At 44.5% G+C, this 19303-nt stretch overlaps 1 pseudogene; it reads right to left on the bottom strand.

Moving 5' to 3' along the window:
- Positions 1–16964: 16964 nt before the first annotated feature.
- LOC138498253 (glutathione S-transferase P pseudogene) lies at positions 16965–17446 on the bottom strand (annotated as a pseudogene).
- Positions 17447–19303: the final 1857 nt, after the last annotated feature.

The raw sequence follows: 19303 nt of genomic DNA on the forward strand, positions 1-19303 counted from the left end.
GGCCTGGTGGAGGCTGCCCCTGGTGGTTGGGGGGTGTGGGTGATAGGGGACATGAGTGGGGGCCTGGTGGAGGCTGGCCCTGGTGGCTGGGGGGTGGGGGTGGTGGGAGACATGAGTTGGACATGGGTGGGTGCCTGGTGGAGGCTGCCCCTGCACTGCTGGGGGGTGGGGGTGATAGCGGACATGGGTGGGGGCCTGGTGGAGGCTGCCCCTGGTGGCTGGGGGGTGGGGATGATGGGAGACATGAGTGGGGGCCTGATGGAGGATGCCCCTGGTGGCTGGGGGGTGGGTGTGGTGGGAGACATGAGTTGGACATGGGTGGGGGCCTGGTGGAGGCTGCCCCTGCACTGCTGGAGGGTGGGGGTGATGGGAGACATGTGTGGGGGCCTGGTGGAGGCTGCCCCTGCACTGCTGGGGGGTGGGGATGGTGGGAGACATGAGTGGGGGCCTGGTGGAGGCTGCCCCTGCACTGCTGGGGCCTGGTGGTGGTGGTAGACATGGGTGGGGGCCTGGTGGAGGCTGCCCCTGGTGGCTGGGGGTGGGGGTGATGGGAGACATAAGTGGGGGCCTGGTAGAGGCTGCCCCTGGTGGCTGGGGGGTGGGGGTGGTGGGAGACATGAGTTGGACATGGGTGGGGGCCTGGTGGAGGCTGCCCCTGCACTGCTGGGGGGTGGGGGTGGTGGGAGACATGAGTGGGGGCCTGGTGGAGGCTGCCCCTGGAGGCTAGGGGGTGGGGGTGGTGGGAGACATGAGTTGGACATGGGTCGGGGCCTGGTGGAGGCTGCCCCTGCACTGCTGGGGGGTAGGGGTGATAGGGGACATGAGTGGGGGCCTATTGGAGGCTGCCCCTGGTGGCTGGGGGGTGGGGGTGATAGGGGACATGAGTGGGGCCTGCTGGAGGCTGCCCCTGGTGGCTGGGGGATGGAGGTGGTGGTAGACATGGGTGGGGGCCTGGTGGAGGCTGCCCCTGGTGGCTGGGGGGTGGGGGTGCAGGGGGACATGAGTGTGGGCCTGGTGGAGGCTGCCCCTGCACTGCTGGGGGGTGGGAGTGGTGGTAGACATGAGTGGGGGCCTGGTGGAGGCTGCCCCTGCACTGCTTGGAGTTTGGGTGCAGGGGGACATGAGTGGGGGCCTGTTGGAGGCTGCCCCTGCACTGCTGGGGGGTGGGGGTGGTGGTAGACATGGGTGGGGGCCTGGTGGAGGGTGCCCCTGGTGGCCGGGGGGTGGGGTGGTGGGAGACATGAGTTGGACATGAGTGGGGGCCTGGTGGAGGCCGCCCCTGCACTGCTGGGAGGTGGGGGTGGTGGTAGACATGAGTGGGGGCCTGGTGGAGGCTGCCCCTGCACTGCTGGGGGGTGGGGGTGCAGGGGGACATGAGTGGGGGCCTGGTGGAGGCTGCCCCTGCACTGCTGGGGGGTGGGGGTGGTGGTAGACATGGGTGAGGGCCTGGTGGAGGGTGCCCCTGGTAGCTGGGGGGTGGGGGTGCAGGGAGACATGTGTTGGTGATCAGTAGTGCAAGGTGACATGTGGGTTGGCTGGGGGTCATGGCCATGGTGGATGGGTTGCCTGTGGGACATGAGCAGGGGTGCAGGGTAGTCCCCTGTGGTATGGGCTGCCTGCAGGGGCCGTGGAGGTTGTAGAGGGAACACCTGGGAGGACCCACACAGCCAAGTCACGTGTAGCATTCCCCGGCACCACCTAAATACACGTACCCTGCTGAAATCGCGTGTGAATCTTCCTGTGCACCTCGGAATACACGTACCCAGGCCAATCGCGTGTGGAACTTCCCGCGCATTCCGAAGTACACATACCCAGGCCAATCGCGTGTGGAACTTCCCGCGCACCCCGAAGTACACGTACCCTGGCCAATCACGTGTGGAACTTCCCACGCACCCCGAAGTACACGTACCCAGGCTAATTGCGTGTGGAACTTCCCGCGCACCCCGAAACACACGTACCCAGGCTAATCGCGTGTGGGACTTCCCGCGCACCCCGAAGTACACATATCCAGGCCAATGGCGTGTGGAACTTCCCGCGCATCCCGAAGTATACGTACCCAGGCCAATCGCGTGTGGAACTTCCCGCGCACCCCGTAGTACACGTACCCAGGCTAATCGCGTGTGGGACTTCCTGCGCACCCCGAAGTACACGTACCCAGGCCAATCGCGTGGGGAACTTCCCACGCACCCCGAAGTACACGTACCCAGCCCAATCGCGTGTGGGACTTCCTGTGCACCCAGGTACACACGCACACGCTATTTTTCACACAACGGGTGTCCGTGTTTGTCGGTACCCCTTTGCACCTCATTTGTCCTAGAGGGCCACTGTATGGACCATTCATCATGGCTGTATATGGGTGCTTTTTGTTTTCACACATTTTGGCGCACATTTTTTTAAGGCGCAGGGACGTTACCGCCTGCTTTCTTGTGGCGTACTTGTTTGGCCCTGTGCGCGTCTTTGACCGTGCGCTGGTTTGCCCTATTCGATTCCATGAATACGGGTTGTAGGCGAGCGTGTGGGCGTTCCGCGCACTTGCCCCCTGTACTTCCCCCGTGACGCCCATATTTTCACGCGTTGTTCCCCACTCCGAGTGTTACGTCCCGTGTTCCGCCTACTTTTGTGATGTGCGCCGCGCTATGTGCGATTTCGCAGTGGCCGTGGCGCACGCTGTTGGATGACCTGTGCGCCAGCGTGCGCGGCGCACATTTTCAGCGCACATCCAATGTTTTTCTCGCGCACGGACTTCCATGAATCGATGTGCTCTGGTTTCCCTGCGATTTTTGCACTTGCACTGCGATTTTCGCACTTTTCCTGCGATTCGCACGTTTTGGCACCTCTGCGCGGGAATTTTCGGCGCCCATTAATTCCATGAATCGACCCCTTAGTGTGCTGCCAGGTTAAAATAAGGAGGTGCACAATTTTATATTGGATGTTTCATGTGTGAAAACTGTATTAGAATACATAACTGATTAACTCTGTACTAATTGCCTTACTAAAGTACTAATTTCAATTTCTCTAACATTATAATGCAGTTTGCTGTGCACAATGAAATGCAGTATTCAATTTTCCATGAGAAGGTGCACACTAGCGTTTTTTTCTTCATCTTGTGGAGAACAGAAATATGTAAAATGCAGGAAGGAAAATTAAACAGTTGCTTTACAAATTAAGTCTTCATTGTCTTGAAAAAAGAAGGCTGGCACAGGGTACATTCTTGTTGTTCTGATTGATAGGAATTGTAGGTGGATAAGCCACGTCAACAGAGGGCTGAATTAGAGTTTTCTTAAGGAAGGAAGTGAGGTGGCAGTTTGTGCTGGGACCAGGAGACGGACGATGCCATATCTGCTGAACTCCATGTGGGTTGAACACTGGCTACGAATCTAATTAGTTGGCTGCATCCCACACACACGGAGGAGTTTGGCACTGGGTCTGGGTCTGCAAAGACAGCAAGGTTGTGCAGGGACTTCAGATGATTTCACCGACCTTGGTGAGTTAGTACCAAGTGAGGAAAAATAAATGGTTGAATGTGTGTTGATACAATTTTCTAGTAGTGCAGGGAGTTAGAAAAACAACGGTATGTTTATTTTTCTCTTTATGTTCAAGGTGTTTGAAGATACATTTGTTTTTGCAATATGCCTGCTTGTTTCTGTTTTTCTTTTATATCTTGCAGGTGATGCTGCAAATATCATGGGGTAAGATGTTTTGCGGTTTGTAATTGTCATTTAATACAGAGCGCCGATAAAAAAAAACGGAGACGTTGGTGTCATTCATGCATCTGTGAATCATTTATATAGGGGAAATGTAGTTAAAATAGCATAGCTAACAAGAGAAAGTGAGTAAATATCTGCAAGGTATGAAGGTGTGTGTGTAAGTGTAATGAGCGATTCTTTCCTTGCATGCTGAAAGGAAGGAGCGTACACATAGATTACTGGATGTACATAAGCCAGTAATACCAGCCATAAACCATAGGTGGCGGTCTGAATAAACTCATTGGGTTCTCTGAAGCTTCATAAGTCTGGGGGTTCTCTACAGGCGACTAAAATACATTATAATAGAAAGGAAAGGTTTGTTTTATGATCGGGTTGTAGTATAAACAAAAAAATAAACATGCTCACCACTATACCACAGGAATAAGATAATTCTGAAAATATCACAAACTAAGATACCACTAAAATTACCACCAATACAAGCTAACAATATATAATCACCAAAATAGAGTGATACCAAATCCACTCTAAATGTAAGGCCAGTTTACCACCAATTTACCACCAACATGTATACGGTAATAAAAATACCGCCAAATCCCGAATTTACCCCAATATGACAAAATCTCCCACAAGTATTACCGTATTTTGGTGATAATATAGTTTTAGCTTGTGTTGGCGGTCATTTTTAGTGGTATCTTGCTTTTGTGGTATTTTCAGAATTACCTTATATTTGTGGTATAGTGATGTGCATATCTTTTTTATACTACCGCCCCATCATAAAACAAACCCTTCCTCTCTATTGGAATATCTCTTGGTCGCCTGTAGAGAACTCCCCAGAACTATCACACTTTTAGAGAACCCAGTGAGTTCATTCAGAATGCCACCTATTGTATGTGGCTTGTATAACTGGCTTATTTACATCCAGTAACCTATGCGTCTTATCTGACACTGCCTTCTTTCCGCATGCAACGAAGGACACATTCACACCCACACAACCTTCTGTCTTGCTCATTTGTATACATTTACTCTTATTCTAAACTTGTCCCACAGGGTAAATGAGAAAGCAAACATTCTTTACCACATTGGTATAACACTAGAATTACCCATTGACTTTTCCCCTAACACATTAAACATGGGAGACATAAAAAAAACAATAAATTGTTCCAGCTTTGCTTTTTGTTATAATAAATGTATGTTATACACAATCCATTTTACCAACATTGAGCATAACCTTGTCTCCTGAACCAAAACACAGTTAAGAGAACATGCATATAGATTCAATTCTTTTTAGAATAAATGCATCAAAAAGATATTTAAAAAAACACATTGCAAATTAACTCATTGTGCATAATTTGTTTAGCCAGTGCAAACATGCTTAGAGATACCTTACATTTTTCATTTTTAAAATTACCTCCCTACACTGTCTTTCACATCTCATACATGCCCACGCTCCTCATCTTTGACTGACTGACCAAAATAAGCGAATTCTGAAGCACTTGTCATCGGAGTCTTATCTATGCGAATCTCCCCACGCACTCCCAGGAACACAGCCTTGCACTGCGTCAGAATACTTCAAAGCCAGGGAGCTCTCCCACTCTCTTTTTACCTTCAAGACTGCAGCCACTAATCTCCCATCCCAAAAGTCACTGTCGGCACTCAAGTTCCGAGCAGCTCTGAACTCTTCATCTCTCTTTGCCCATTATAAAAACACTCTCCCTGTCTATCAACTGACCTCAGCTGGCTGTGCCACCTCTCTTTCCCTACCAATCATAGTGCAAGAATGTTTTGTAAAAAAACTCTCTCTGTGCTCCAGAATAATGAAAGCTTCAGCCCAGCAAATCAATTGTTTCAATTGTCTTTCCTGCTGGTGCATATTTCTGCTTTTCATTAAAAAAAAAAATAGAATGCATCTCACTGTGCTCACAAACTGCATAACAATGTTAGAGGGATTGGGGTTAATATATTATTAATACAATTAGTATAAGGTTAATTTCTAATGCAGTTCCACGCAGATGAAAACATCCCAATTGTAAAATATGCACATTTTTAAAATTATAGCACAATGTGCTAAATGCTTCCAAAACTAAACCCATTTTGCTGGTTTGGCTAAATGCTTTTATTACTAAAAAGCTGTGCCTTGCACCTACTCTGAAATGGTTTCATTTCCATACTGCATACTGCCAATAGACTAAATGTTTTTAAAAATAATGCTTGCTGAAAAACTGTGCCTGGCACCTATTTCTAAATGGCTGCATTTCTATACAGTATAATGCATACTGCCAATAAAAATTCCCAAAATATATCCTTACAGACCAAAAAGGATTGCAGCAGTGAGGAATGGTGTCGTAGTGGTTACTGGTGGAGCAGTATGGTCAAAGTATTGGCTGGTGGTAAGCAAGGAGGGATCAATTTCAGGATTTGAGAATGTTGAGGGAGGAGAGTAAAGAAGAAGGGTTGGTCAAGAAGGGGAGAGTTGTGGTGAAAGAAGTACAATGCTGAATGGGGGACGTGTAGGTGGAAGAGTCAAGACATTTTCTGTTAAGTTTAAGGATTTTCTTTGTGTGTTTAGATTTGAATGCACATTGTATCATATTTATATTCATTAATTATCTCTATGGATTTTTCTTTACTTATTGTAAAGGGGGTTCCTTTTGGGGTGTTTTATGTTGTTGTTCATTTACTGTTATGGGGGAAAGATATGTTATGATCTGAAGTGTTCGAGAACCACAGGTGGTTCTAGGACCCCTGTTGGCAGTTGAAGGGGAGCTTGGGCAGGGGCGCTTGCTGCTCTCTGTGCTCATGATCTAATAAACCTGTTCTTTAATAATACACTGCATATTGTGTAGAGCTTCAACCTCATCACTAGCCATCTGTGTTTAACTAATTTGGCATATGCCAAAGTTTGTGTTACTTATAGGCACCTCAAACCCCTCAGCAATACCATAGTCTCCCCCAACCCACACATGGCATTTGATGTACTAGGTATGAATGGTATCCATGGACATATGTATTTCTGGTCCTTAAAAATGGAACAAGTGTCTAATTCTGGCACTAAATACAAGTCAAGCTCCCAATCTTGAAAGGCCACCATTTTAGGAGTCACAATTTTGATGGATGTGTCCCTCTGCCAAAAACCCACATTGTGTACTAATTTAGTCTGATAAATAATCAATTTTGGAGTAGCATATGGAATATACAACAGAAAGCCATTGTTTCTACATACAAGGGAATTTCACTCCCCATTTAAATGTAATTTGCTCTTGGACTGTTTCCACATTTCTTAGTGTGATCCGTGCCATCATTTGATGGATGATATCAGGTGACACAAAGTACAAAGGAATGTGCCCTTGTATCAATTGAGATACTCCGTTTTGGACTGATCTTAGGAATTGTGTCAATGCGCTCTCTAAAGGATTCACCACATTCAAAATATCCTCTATTATTTTGTCATGCTTTACCACAAAGTTGTTACTATGTTCCACTATCTTTGAGTCTTACTTTAGCGATAAAATAGTTTGATTTACATATTAAATTACCTCCTTCTGCTCGGACCTGAGGTTATCTATTCTTTGCTGAATCATCTTCAAATCCTGACCCAGCTCTTACCACCCAAAGTACTAACAGAAACTGCATTTGCTGTGGAGATGGTCATCCCAACAATAGCACCAATTATGGTCATGAAAATCGCTGCAACAAGAAAGCCAGCCATTCTTGGCTCCTTCTTTTATTATAATAGGATGAGCTCATCAACGTTTTCTCTAACTGTAACAATATTTCTCTGATGGCCTTTTGGGCACTTTCTCTCCGGACATGCCCCCGCTCACTCACTTGGGCAGATTTAACTTCAGTCGTATTAAGGAATCTTTCCAGGACCAGATCTGGGTCCATGCTAGTGTACAACATTTGGTAAAGCAACATCCTATTGGTGAGAATGAACCCTGGGGATTCTTCAACTACCACCCCAGATGAAGGACCCAGTTCTACTCTTACCTAACAATACACCGGCTCACCACACCCCGATGTAAACAGCAATAGTATAGTCAAAATGTTTCTGAACCACAGGGCACAGCTTTTTGAAAACTGCTTCCCGGAATGCTGCATGATTTGGATTAGTGTTTTACACATGATTGGGACTGTTATAAAAACATTGTTTTATCTTTTGACAAACTCGATAATATCTATTAAAAAAAATCCTGATAATATTTTTTTTCTTCTTTGTTTAAAACTATTTTTTACAAATGTTTTTCTTTTTTAAACTCTTTTTTTTCCTTTATTTGTTTCGGTTTATAAAAACCTTTACAAAAATGCAAAAAAGAAATCATCATTTCACAAATGGATTAACAGAATGAGAATTAATCCGAATAGAGCGTAAAACATAAGTTAGACACAAACAGTAATTACCATCAAATAAGGCAATTGCGTCACTTATCAAGACAGTTAAGTTGAATTCCAAAACCTTAAAATAGAGCACAGACATTTCTTAGAAATGTTGCAACCCTAATATTTAAATTACCTTTGCTATTGTGTAACATTTTATTCCAGATACATTCTCTATCAACATCAGCAGTATTAGGTACATATTGTCCAAAGTATAGAAGTCTTTTCTCCTTGAGGGCCGGACAAACCAATAGTATATGCTTCAAGTTCTCAACCATTCCCTGTAAGTTTCCATCGCAGACATGTTTCTGAAAGTTGCTTTTTAGTGCTAAGCTTTGTGGTTAGTTATCCTAAAGTGTCGAAAAGCACTCTAAACTGTATACTCGATACAAATCCCACCGCTGTACACCAGTGTTAGGCGGAAACCTGTACAGTTCCCTCTGGGACCACTGCAAAAGATTTAGGACTACAGGTGTTTGGCAGTAAACCCACTTAGTAGCAGTCTGCACCACACAGATTCACTGTTGGTAGCTGTGGCTGAGCAGTCAGACTTCTCTCAAGAAGAGTTAAGCAGTATGTGGAGTATACAAGATAGGGCAATTCTTCACAGTAAGACAAGCAAACACGCAACAAGGCTCAGTGTAAAGATATTAAGGTATTTATTTATAACGAAACATCTATCCAAAACACTATGGCACTATCACGGCAAACAAATCAAACACAATTACTCTACGAAGAAGAAACGATCAATCCCCCTAGCAATATTTCGACAAGTCTAGGTTTTACCGGCACCACTTATTTACAGACAGAGGTGTATGCCTCAACCTAGATGGCACTCTAATATTAGTTAGGACGGGAGAGAAAAATAGGCAGGTTATGAAAGCAACACAGTTCAATCCTTCACGGGAAAAAAAATGCAAGGCAAGAAGGCAAGAATCACAATAGATCATAAAGTTCAGAGGCCAGGCCCACTCGGAGAGAGACAAGGCGATATGTCCCAAAAGTCTCTAGTGGAAATGCGTTTGAGTCTTTGTGGCAAAATGTTATCGACAGATTGAACCAGTTCAGAACAATGCGGGAGAATGCTTGGGGTCGACCCAACGCAAAGGAGAGGATTAAGACACCTCACTCGAACTGATCGAAAGGGAAGCAAGGCGGACACGGTCCCTTGTTGTGGAGGGCCGCTCCGGCGGGGGCAGTTGTTCCTGGTGGTTGATGCACGTCGGGTCTTTGCCAAGAGTAGAGATGTTCTCGTCGTCGAAGAAAAGTGAAGTCTGGTGCACCACAAGGGAAGAGATCAGCCGCGGAGTGCTCCGTCACAATGTGCACCACTTTTTGGTCGCGGTACAGGGGTAGTGGCTATCCGGTTGCCGAGGTGCTCTGCACGGACAATTCGACCACTGCGCCCTGAGGCGAATAAAAAGCAAAGGGGACTGGTTGTTCCCACCAGTCAGGGGAAGAGACTCTCTGGCAGGGAGATCTCCTCTGTCGTCGGGAAGTGGTCAGTCGGTTCCGCAGGGCTCCACCGGAGGTGTCATCGTGCAGGTCGGCTCAGCTTTACCCTCGTCGGATTCTTAGGTCCTGTGGCGACTTCTGAAGATTCAGTCCCAAAAAGCCCTGCTTTTATGCAGAAAACCCCCATTCATTCAGCCTAGCTGTCAATCAACACATGCTAAGTGGTGAGCGGGGAGGCTCACCACTTGGGCCAATCACTCCAGAGTGCGACCGGAGTTGGCAAGGCAACTCGGTCCAGGGTGCCTAAACCCCCTCCCACACCCCTGTGGTAACCCAGACAGAATGGCACCACTTTGGAGGGTCTCTGTACAGAGCCCGCCAAAAGTGGAACAAAGGGCTCAACCTTTGGTTTAGGAGTCACAGAGACGAACACAGACGCCATTTTAAAAACCGGGTTCTGGCAGAAAATACCATCCGATAGACTTATTTACGATAAGTAGACCGGTGGTACGTTAGAGATTAACGAGGAAAAGTATCAATCTCCAACAATGGGACGAATCCCATAGGGTTATGTTCGGGGTCGAACATAACAAGTAGTTTCCACTGCCACCAGCCAAAACTCAATGAGGGGGGACTGGACAGTGCCCCCTCGAGTAACAGATCCAGGAGTAATCGAATTACCCCTACTAGTACGTCTACAATAAGATGGTTTGTACTAGTTCTGTTAGTAAATTTAGGTCTAGTAAAGCCAATGGTGACTTTACATGCCCGGGGAGACAGTAGTCAGTCCCCGGGTATGGAGTCTATGGTGGGTGTCCGCTAGGACGCCCCGGTGCTACGGCACGTAGGGTGCAGTGTAACACACATAGAAAAACCTATGAGACCCTATGGAGTAAAAGACCCCATAGCCCATAGAACACATTGACATTCAAAGGAATTACACACATACATGTCCAAGAATGGGAGAAAAAGAGTACCACTCTTGGCAGGATGGAAAAAAACAAACTCCAGAAATCCAGCAAAGCTGCTGGGGGACTCACTAGGTTAGGAAATTCAGCCTAAACAGAGAATTCTCCCTAACAATAACAAAATCTACACCATGTCCAAGAGCCTTGAACAGTAAATCTGATAGAGTTAATCTGATTTGTAGCAATAACTTTGAACCTAAAACGCATAAAATAATTTCTAATTCTTTTGTTTGGATACTTTAATAGATAACTTACCATGGCCGGGAACCATTTGTTCAAGGCGCACACTTAATGGTACAATTTTGAATTCACTATACCATTCTTTGTATTCAGCCAATGAAAACCCATTACACTCTCTTTAACCCTAGAGGGTTTATTCATAAGTGAGATGACTGACATACCTGGATGTTTCAGGCTTTTTGAGGTTTCAGCATTCAATGCTACTATAAATGGATTTCCCGTGTCCCCGGCTCATGGCAGGACAGTGAAATGGTCTCTGAGGTCTTACATTTCCTCCATGGCATCAAACTTTTCCAGGTCACAAAAGCCAGAAGAGTGTTTAGCCCAAATTCATACTTAATTAAATGAAAAGGAATACATTTCGGTAGAATGAACAAGACTGATTTCTAGATGTAACTCTCTATAGAGGACCAGTCCCCCTCACAGCTTATAGGTTGTAATTCTGCTCCATATGTTAGTTGGGGGATAACTTTTTTATGTAAAATTCTCTCAGTGGAATCAATGTAAATTTACGAAATTTGGAATCTAAGGTGCGCATTTGACGAATAGCAATATCTGTTTTAAGTTTAAGTTGTGTCCTAAGCAAGGATCTCAAATTGGAACCAGAGATTACAAAACCCAGGTATTTGAACTCAGACTGAGCTTTAAGTCGGCTGGAGCCACATGACCATGATAACATATTTAGCTTCTTGTTTTTCCTTCCTAAACGGACTATCACCATTTTTGCTGGGTTGATCCTCAATGCTATAGATGTAATAAAACCTTCAAAATCCATAAGCATTCTTTGGAGACCAACCTTGGTGCTGTCCATAAGGAGAAAATCGTCAGCATACGCTAACCAGGATAGGCGAGTATTCAAAAGTCTGGGGGACACTAGACCCTTATTAGACAGAGCCGAGTTCGCGCCACTCACGTAAAGGTTGAAGATTGTAGGAGCCAGTCTACACCCTTGGTGAAGACCATTATGTATAATAAGTTCTTTTAGAGAGAGTACCCTCCGAATCCAATCTAACCTTCAAACCTGTCTGTGAGTAAATAGCCCTAACTATGTCCAACAAGATCGCAGGCATATTCGATGCTCTCTATCTCTGCCACAGAATAGTTCTGTCCACCAAGTCGAAAGCCGAGCGTAGGTCCATAGATGCCACAAAAACAGGGGTAACACCTTTCTTCATTGCTTCTGCTCTCAAACAATTCAACCAATTTGTCTCATATCCAAGATTTGTTTCTCCGCCATCCACTTTTGAATGTCTCTCAGAACCAGCAATGAGAACAATTTTGATTCTGGGTCCGCAATGGCTATTGGCCTGTAGCTCGTGGGACATAGGCAAGATCCCTTCTTAAAACTAGGGATAATAATTGATACCCTCCAGGACAAGGGGATAACTTTGGTTAATAATTTATTATTAAACAAAAGGGTAAGGGCCTCATTACGACACTGGCGGAACATGTTAACGGGTGCCTCAAAAGGATGCAGACCCATTAAACCCGTTCCGCCACATTACGAGGTCCCCTCGCGGGACACGGTAAGCATGCCTTGTAAAATCAGGTGTGCTTACCGGGTCACGCAAGGGGAAGAGGGAGCAAACAACGGGCCACTCTTAATCGGCCCGTTGTTTGGGTCCTTGGAGGGAGGAATTACCGGGCCCTCTGAACTCGGAATGGCCCGGTAATTCCTCATTCTGGGAATCCAGACCCGGATGCGATTTCGGCGGCAGCCATGCCGCTAATAGCGGCATGGCTACCGCCGAGGTCGTAATAAGGCCCTAAGTATTTTAGCCCAAATTTCAGGGTCACACTTAAAAATTTTGTTGGATAAATTATTCGGTCCTGGTGCCCCAGAACTTTTGGATTTAATAATTGCATTTTTAATGTCCCACCTGTTAAAGTTCAATAGCTATTTCGATTCAAATTTCCGTGTTACAGGTACTGCATCATTTTTGCTATAATACAGCTTTGCAAAATGTCCTAGCCACGTTGATTCATTGATAGGGTTCAGAAGTGACACTTTCTGTGGTTTATCCAGATTGGTAATTAAGTTCCAAAAATTTGATGAATTGACTCCCCGTAAGGATTTTAACATAATTTCCCCATCTCTCTGGCTTATGATACTACGATGTTGTATGGACCAATTTTTATATCTTTGCTTACTTTTCTTAAGCAATGCCATTGTATCCGAGAGCGTATACTCTGCTTTCCTTATCTGTATGATCTCTTTCCTCATCTATGCTTTTTGTCCCTAACTTCCAAATCGAAATTGTGGGACTTATGATTAACACCAAATTTTGTAATAGCGTAAGAATCCTCAATTTTTTCAAGGGAACAATTTATGTAATCTGTGAATTTAAGCGCCGAATATGTCTCATCCCTCTGATGGTCAGAAAAGGTCTTGTGATCTTCAATCATGGTGGCAATAAAACGACTATTATTTTTCTCCGTCCATTTAATTCTGTTCCCAGCACAGTTTACATTCAGGTTATATTTAAACAGAATTTTAGGATCATTTGGTACAGTAGTAGCTATTTCCAGGGCAAGCATACAATGATCACTGAGGTTAGTATCGATAATATCAAATTTTCCTGTGCAATTAAACACACCCACTGAACATATGATATAGTCAATTATGGAATAGTATCCTCTAGCTTTCCAAGTGGGTAAATGGTTGGCAAGAATTTCCAGACCCCAGACCTCAGAGAAATTAGTCCACATTCTCCCCCTGCACTTTGAATTATAACCTGATAGAGAAAGATCCTCCAAGTTGCTAATGAGGATATCCCCAATTAAAGAATCCTCATAGATATCAGCATTAAGGTCCCCAGCAATCACAACATGCCCCCCTGCATTAACTAACAGCCAGCTTTCCAGTAAAGACCCCAGGTTGCATAATTCCAACCACAATTGTCGATCTGAGTGTTCTGCCGGGTTCCAGTATACGTTCACAAACAAGAAGGGCATTTCCCTGGCATTAAATAGCAGTGTAAAACCCACCACTAAAAATTGGAAAGAAAATGCTCATTCACCCGTGATTTTAGGGTTCAGTTCGCTTTTTACGGCAATTATGAGCCCACCTTTTGGAAGGCCCCTCCTATTCCCTTGTGCACATAATGAGCAAACCTTAAAGGCCTTCCAGCATAAGGGAACCCTTGACCAAGTTTCTTGGATACAAGGAAAGTCATATTGAACAAGTTCCCTCATGAGGCTTGAATTAGGAAGCAAGTTAAATGATCCTCTTGAATTCCAGCTCAGTAAGTTCAAAATTCGATTGTCAGTAGGTAGAGAGGCTTCCCTAGTTTTTTGAGAGTATCAATAGACTCTCGCAAAGTCAGGGCAAGGCATCTCCAGTCCTGTTTCTCCACATTGTCTGGGACCTCATCACTTACCCTAGCCACCCCGTTTTGGGGAGCTTCCTCCGGAAGTCTGAAATTATTCTGTGATGGGGGTATTAGTTTAGGTTGAGTGTGCACATAGTCAAAAATATAATAGCCTCTTCGATGCAATTGCTCGGCCTCTCTCATCAGGAGGTTTCTGACTAATGGTGATGGAATCACTAGACGAACATAGTCTAAACGTTGCCTATGAATGTACTCAACAAGATAGATGTCGGCCGATGAGATCAAGCTTATATTTGGGATCTGCCCCAGTAGAGACAGTACAAAGGGTCTATTTAGTGAGTTATTAGCCGAATCATCAAAAAAGATTGTCATGACCAGCCCCGGTAAGTCCGGTCGCACAGGATCTTTCAGATCAAGTTTCTGGTGGACCTGGAGCTGTTCATCCACTTCCACGCCATTGATCTCATTGACAGCTCCATGCTCATCCGTGTGCGATTCTGCACAATATACCTCATATGTACCTGCAGTGTTAGTAATCGGACGAAATCCTGTCAAAAATGTGGTTGCCTCTTGTGAGTGCTTATCCTTAAGCACTCTGATGATGGATTGATACAAAGCATCATCATACAGGTTTTCATTGGATTTCCCATCAACACTCTGATTGATGTGCTTTACATCAGCTCTGACCGGATTTCCACTATTGACTTTTGTATTCACTTCAGAATAGATCTCGTTTAAGAGCGTACCCATTACAATTTGCCCATTGCAGTTGCTCGGACCATTATTAGCCAAGCTACCAACATGGGTCCTTACAGGCCTATCAAGATTACTAAATTTGTTATTAATCGAGGTGCCTATATGGTTCCTCACTGTGTCGGCTGCACGACCGGATTCAGATACCCTTGGGTCCCCAAAGACAAAAATATCATTAGAGTACAATTTTCCAGTCCTTGCTGCCCAGGCCACTATTGACAGAAATGCCTACCTGGTTCCTCACAGGCCCAGTATCACCAATGATTTCTCTCATCTTATTGATCTTACTTTCCAGCATAACTACCCCCATACGTGTAGGGTGAGTAAACTCATTAGCCTCAGGAAGCCTAACTGCTTCCATCACAGTTCCCTGGGGTAAAGCAGCATTGAAGATCTCATATAGGTCTTCCCTATGTTTTTTTTTTCTTCATAACTTCACACAGTGGAGGATCTCCTTCAACATATAAACTGTGTGTGGATTGATCAATCCCCATTTTATCGCTCCGGGGATCCTCAACTATGGTGATTTTACTTTTTTCTTTTTTTACAGGGACTGGCAAATCGTCATCCTCTTCATCAAGGATACAATCTCTTAAAAAACTTTCTTGAGGTTTTCACTGAACCTCCATTTTTATTATTATTATTTTTCTTCCTCAGTTTAGCCATTTTTTTCCCTTGTCTTTTTGACAATTTAACTTCTGGTGTACCATTCTCAGACAGAATTGGGGTTGTTTTTGTCCCCTGAGCGATTTGATCAATTTCATCCTGATAATTGCTAGTGCCATCCCTAACTAGCTCTATTTCAGAAACCTGGGTAGCTTCTATAATAATTATCTCATCTGAAGAAGGCGCTTTTATGAGACCGAGTTTCTCGAACTCCAGTTTCTCCCCCATATTTACTAGCAGTGTTTTACTCAATGAGTCCGACAGTTTGCCGGGTAAAATGTTTAATTCTGTGGCCAAGTCAGCTATGTCTTCAGTTTGCTTAGGCAATTCAGACAGTATTAGACGATTGAATATGGTCATCATTACAGAGAATAAAGTATCATAGTTAAAGGTGCTAGGAGTATCATTGTCATTTTTAAAGGGATGCTGCTCATGGTTTTTACTTAAATTAGATACCTTCAATTTCGCCTCCATATTGTTTAGCAACTCATCCTCCCCAAACAATAATTGGGAGGGATCAATACTGTCCTCACTCTGTTTGTCTAACACAGAGCATTCTTGTGCACATTGGAGGAGTTCCAACTCTTCTTCGTTAGCCTCAGGCAGCGGCAAAGCTGCAGCACGAGCGAGACTCGCTCTTCTAGTACTCACTGCTCTGAAGAAATCCACCCCCGCGTCTTTGCGGATGAGCGGTAGTTTATTCTTTCTCATTTTCAGACTGAACCAATTTTGCCCAACTTCTACCACTCAAGCACACAGTAAATGCGATATGAAAATATGAGGTACAGTACCGCCTTCGCCCGCCACCTACCGCCAGCCGAACAGCCCAACGGACACACTTCCAATGCACTTCCGGATGCGTGGTAAAACTCTTTTTTACCTTACCAATAACTAATCAAAACACAATTATCAAGTCATTTTGCTAAAAAGAAATATGTAAATCTGCTATCTTTGTCTATGTTGTTAATGATACCTGTAGCAGTCCAGACCTAGAGATAAATATGTTGAAAACAATGTCTGTGTTGAAGGATGACTCATCCAAAGGTAAATGTGCAACCTTAAATTGTTCACAAGGCATGGATAGATAAAGACAAGGACAAAGAGGAATGCATATAATTGTCTGCAAAACTACTCCCTTGAACTGGTGATGGCAGATCCCATCACAAGGCCTAAAGTTGGCTCTGGGAGTTTTGCAAAAATAACCTGTTCATCAAAAGCAGTGCATCTATGCCACAGTTTTCCTGGATGTGGAGCATGTTTTTTACCCTCTGTATGTAGAGTTTCTTTCAAGCTCGCCAGTCGCTCATCCTCTTCTCTCCTTTCCCGACTCTGCCGTCTTGGTCCAGTGGACTCCTGTTCATCCGATAGACTCCAAGGGTTCACTCCAGCTCCAGGGTCACTGGTGAGGCAATTAAGCTAATACCTAAATTAAATAAGAAATAGATAAGTTAAGTACCCAGCAAATACATTTAATTCATCTTTCCCTTTTTGAAGTCTGCTATTGAGATCTTGTTTCCTACAATGAACCCATTACCACCATGGCTCCTGTAGTGGATGTACTTGAAGCTCTGCAATTCCTTTGGTGGGTTTGCAATGTATGTAGACTGTCCATCCTCATAGTTCTGGTTGATTAGTTTAGCATACTTCACACGCAGGTCCTCTAGACCATCATCCACCATGTCTATGTAGGCAGCTTCTTCATCATTCTTCCCATAGAGACTGTTGATCCTGGACAGGTGGCGTATGATTGTTTGGACTGGTACAGCTCAAACTTTCCATCTTTAAATCCTGGGGACTGCCCATAAACACATTTGCTTTTGAGGTCCCCTTGCATCCATTTGTCAAAGGTGATAATCTCTTCCTTCCGGTCCTGCCCCTGGTCTGCCAGCAGCATGTGGTCTGCCTCAACACGGCCACAAACCTTAATGTAGATGAAAGTGTACTCAGACATGTTGCAGGTAGTCTTGGGGCTGAAAGCGCTACTACCAAAGGCGAGACAACTTCTGCTGTTGAACTAAGCGAAGAAAGAACAGAAGCAGATCTCACCTTTTGTATTAGTATATTTTAACACATGTAACACATGTAACATTTTCATTCTCGCTTCCTGCCCTAGTAACTCAAACATAAAGGACTGCTTTCAACTGACTGATTTTTCAAATTCCTCACCCTCATCCACATCGCAAAAGCAGTTTTAACTACTGTATTTTATTTCAGAACAACATAACAGAGTCTGTGCTTGCAGTCCCATTTACACCCCCAAGTTTGCACCCTAGGTTTGCACACTAAGTTTGACATGGACTAAGCTGTCCCATTCTAGTCACTGAGATATCAGTATGTTAGAGGTTAGGTGTTAGTAGGCATTAGTCCATATACTATAATGCTGTCCTATGGTACAGTATGCTTATGCTATGCTATGCTATGTAATGCTAGGTATCCAATTCAAACTACTCTTTCTTTGGATTGCATGAATTCACAACATTGACTCACATCAGCACTAAGCTAAACGCACATGCTGAAATACACACTGCACTAACTGCGCACTGACATCCACTTTCTTCAGCAGTCTGAGTTTTCGGTGAAGTTCATTGCCTAGTTGAAATTCGGACCACCTGTATCTATAACAATTGCACAGTGTGAACAGAGAGGGGGAGGCACAGTGGCTAAAATTGTGGGTCATGGGTCAGGAACCCGGTCTTGGAAGCCGAAAGTTATGTGATCTAAATGAGGGTCTGAGGCATATAGGCTTATGCCCACTCCCCCCCGCCCAATGGAAAGGTTCAACCAGGAGATTATTCCCGAGCAAGCCAGAACTGCAGGCATTGGGTAAGTAGAACATAGGCAAGTGCAAGACAGTAAAGACAAGGAAAGAAAAATTGCCCAGAAGAAAAGTAACCTTAAAAAGACATAAAAAAGAAAAGAATTGAAGAATAGAACTATGAAATCATGACACCCTGGTATAAACCCCAGTCTATCCTATCCTTGAACCTGCACATTATGGCCTTGCAGAGCATTACCCTCAATTTCCCATTTAGTGCGTTGGTGTCTTTTACATGAGTGCCTAAAAAGTATAGCTGCCGTGGCCAGCCTGGTAGGTTACTTGTCCAAGGCGGGCTTTTTTTCTCCTCCTTTTTGCTCTTGTTGCCACTGCAAGCTGCTGTCTTTTCAGGCCAAATTGCTGCTCCTTTGCAAAACATACTTCGCTGCAATTACTTCCCCTTCTGCTGTAAGATCCTGGCTATGTCTTCAGCTGCTTTTCATCTGAGAAAAGAAAATACAAATAAATATAAAGTATTGCATTTATTACATATACTGTACATAGTACATTCTAGTATGATAGTGTACAGTACTTTTCATCAAGATTTGCAGTTATTGCTAATGTGCAATGCCCAATGTGCCTATTGACAAGAGCTGTTATCTTGTTAAATGAACTTTGTTTTTTATTTATTTCTATTTTTCTCAACTTTGAAATGCCTAAAACGAAACATATTTCACGGCTGCGCACGTTTACATAGTGTGGTGCTAAAAAGAAACCATGCCATCCATGGATAAGGTTTTCACCAAGCCGAGCACATCCTTATGTATGAAGGTGGGCTAATGCTTAACTACACCTCTATGGGCTTCACATATGTGCCATTGGTTTGGGGCTATAATTGTGTAGCAGTTTGTGGTAGCTTGATTGTAATTCCACCTTTGCCAATGCCTTTTCGAAATTGTTTCATTGTATTGAATTTAGTTGCTTTTTTTACATGGCGACAAATGAAACAAAAACATACTGTACTCCAAGCAACATTTGAGGGTGTGTTACCGC

The sequence above is a fragment of the Ambystoma mexicanum genome, chromosome 5q, assembly GCF_040938575.1.
Source record: "Ambystoma mexicanum isolate Mex_15411 chromosome 5q, UKY_AmexF1_1, whole genome shotgun sequence".
NCBI lineage: Eukaryota > Metazoa > Chordata > Amphibia > Caudata > Ambystomatidae > Ambystoma > Ambystoma mexicanum.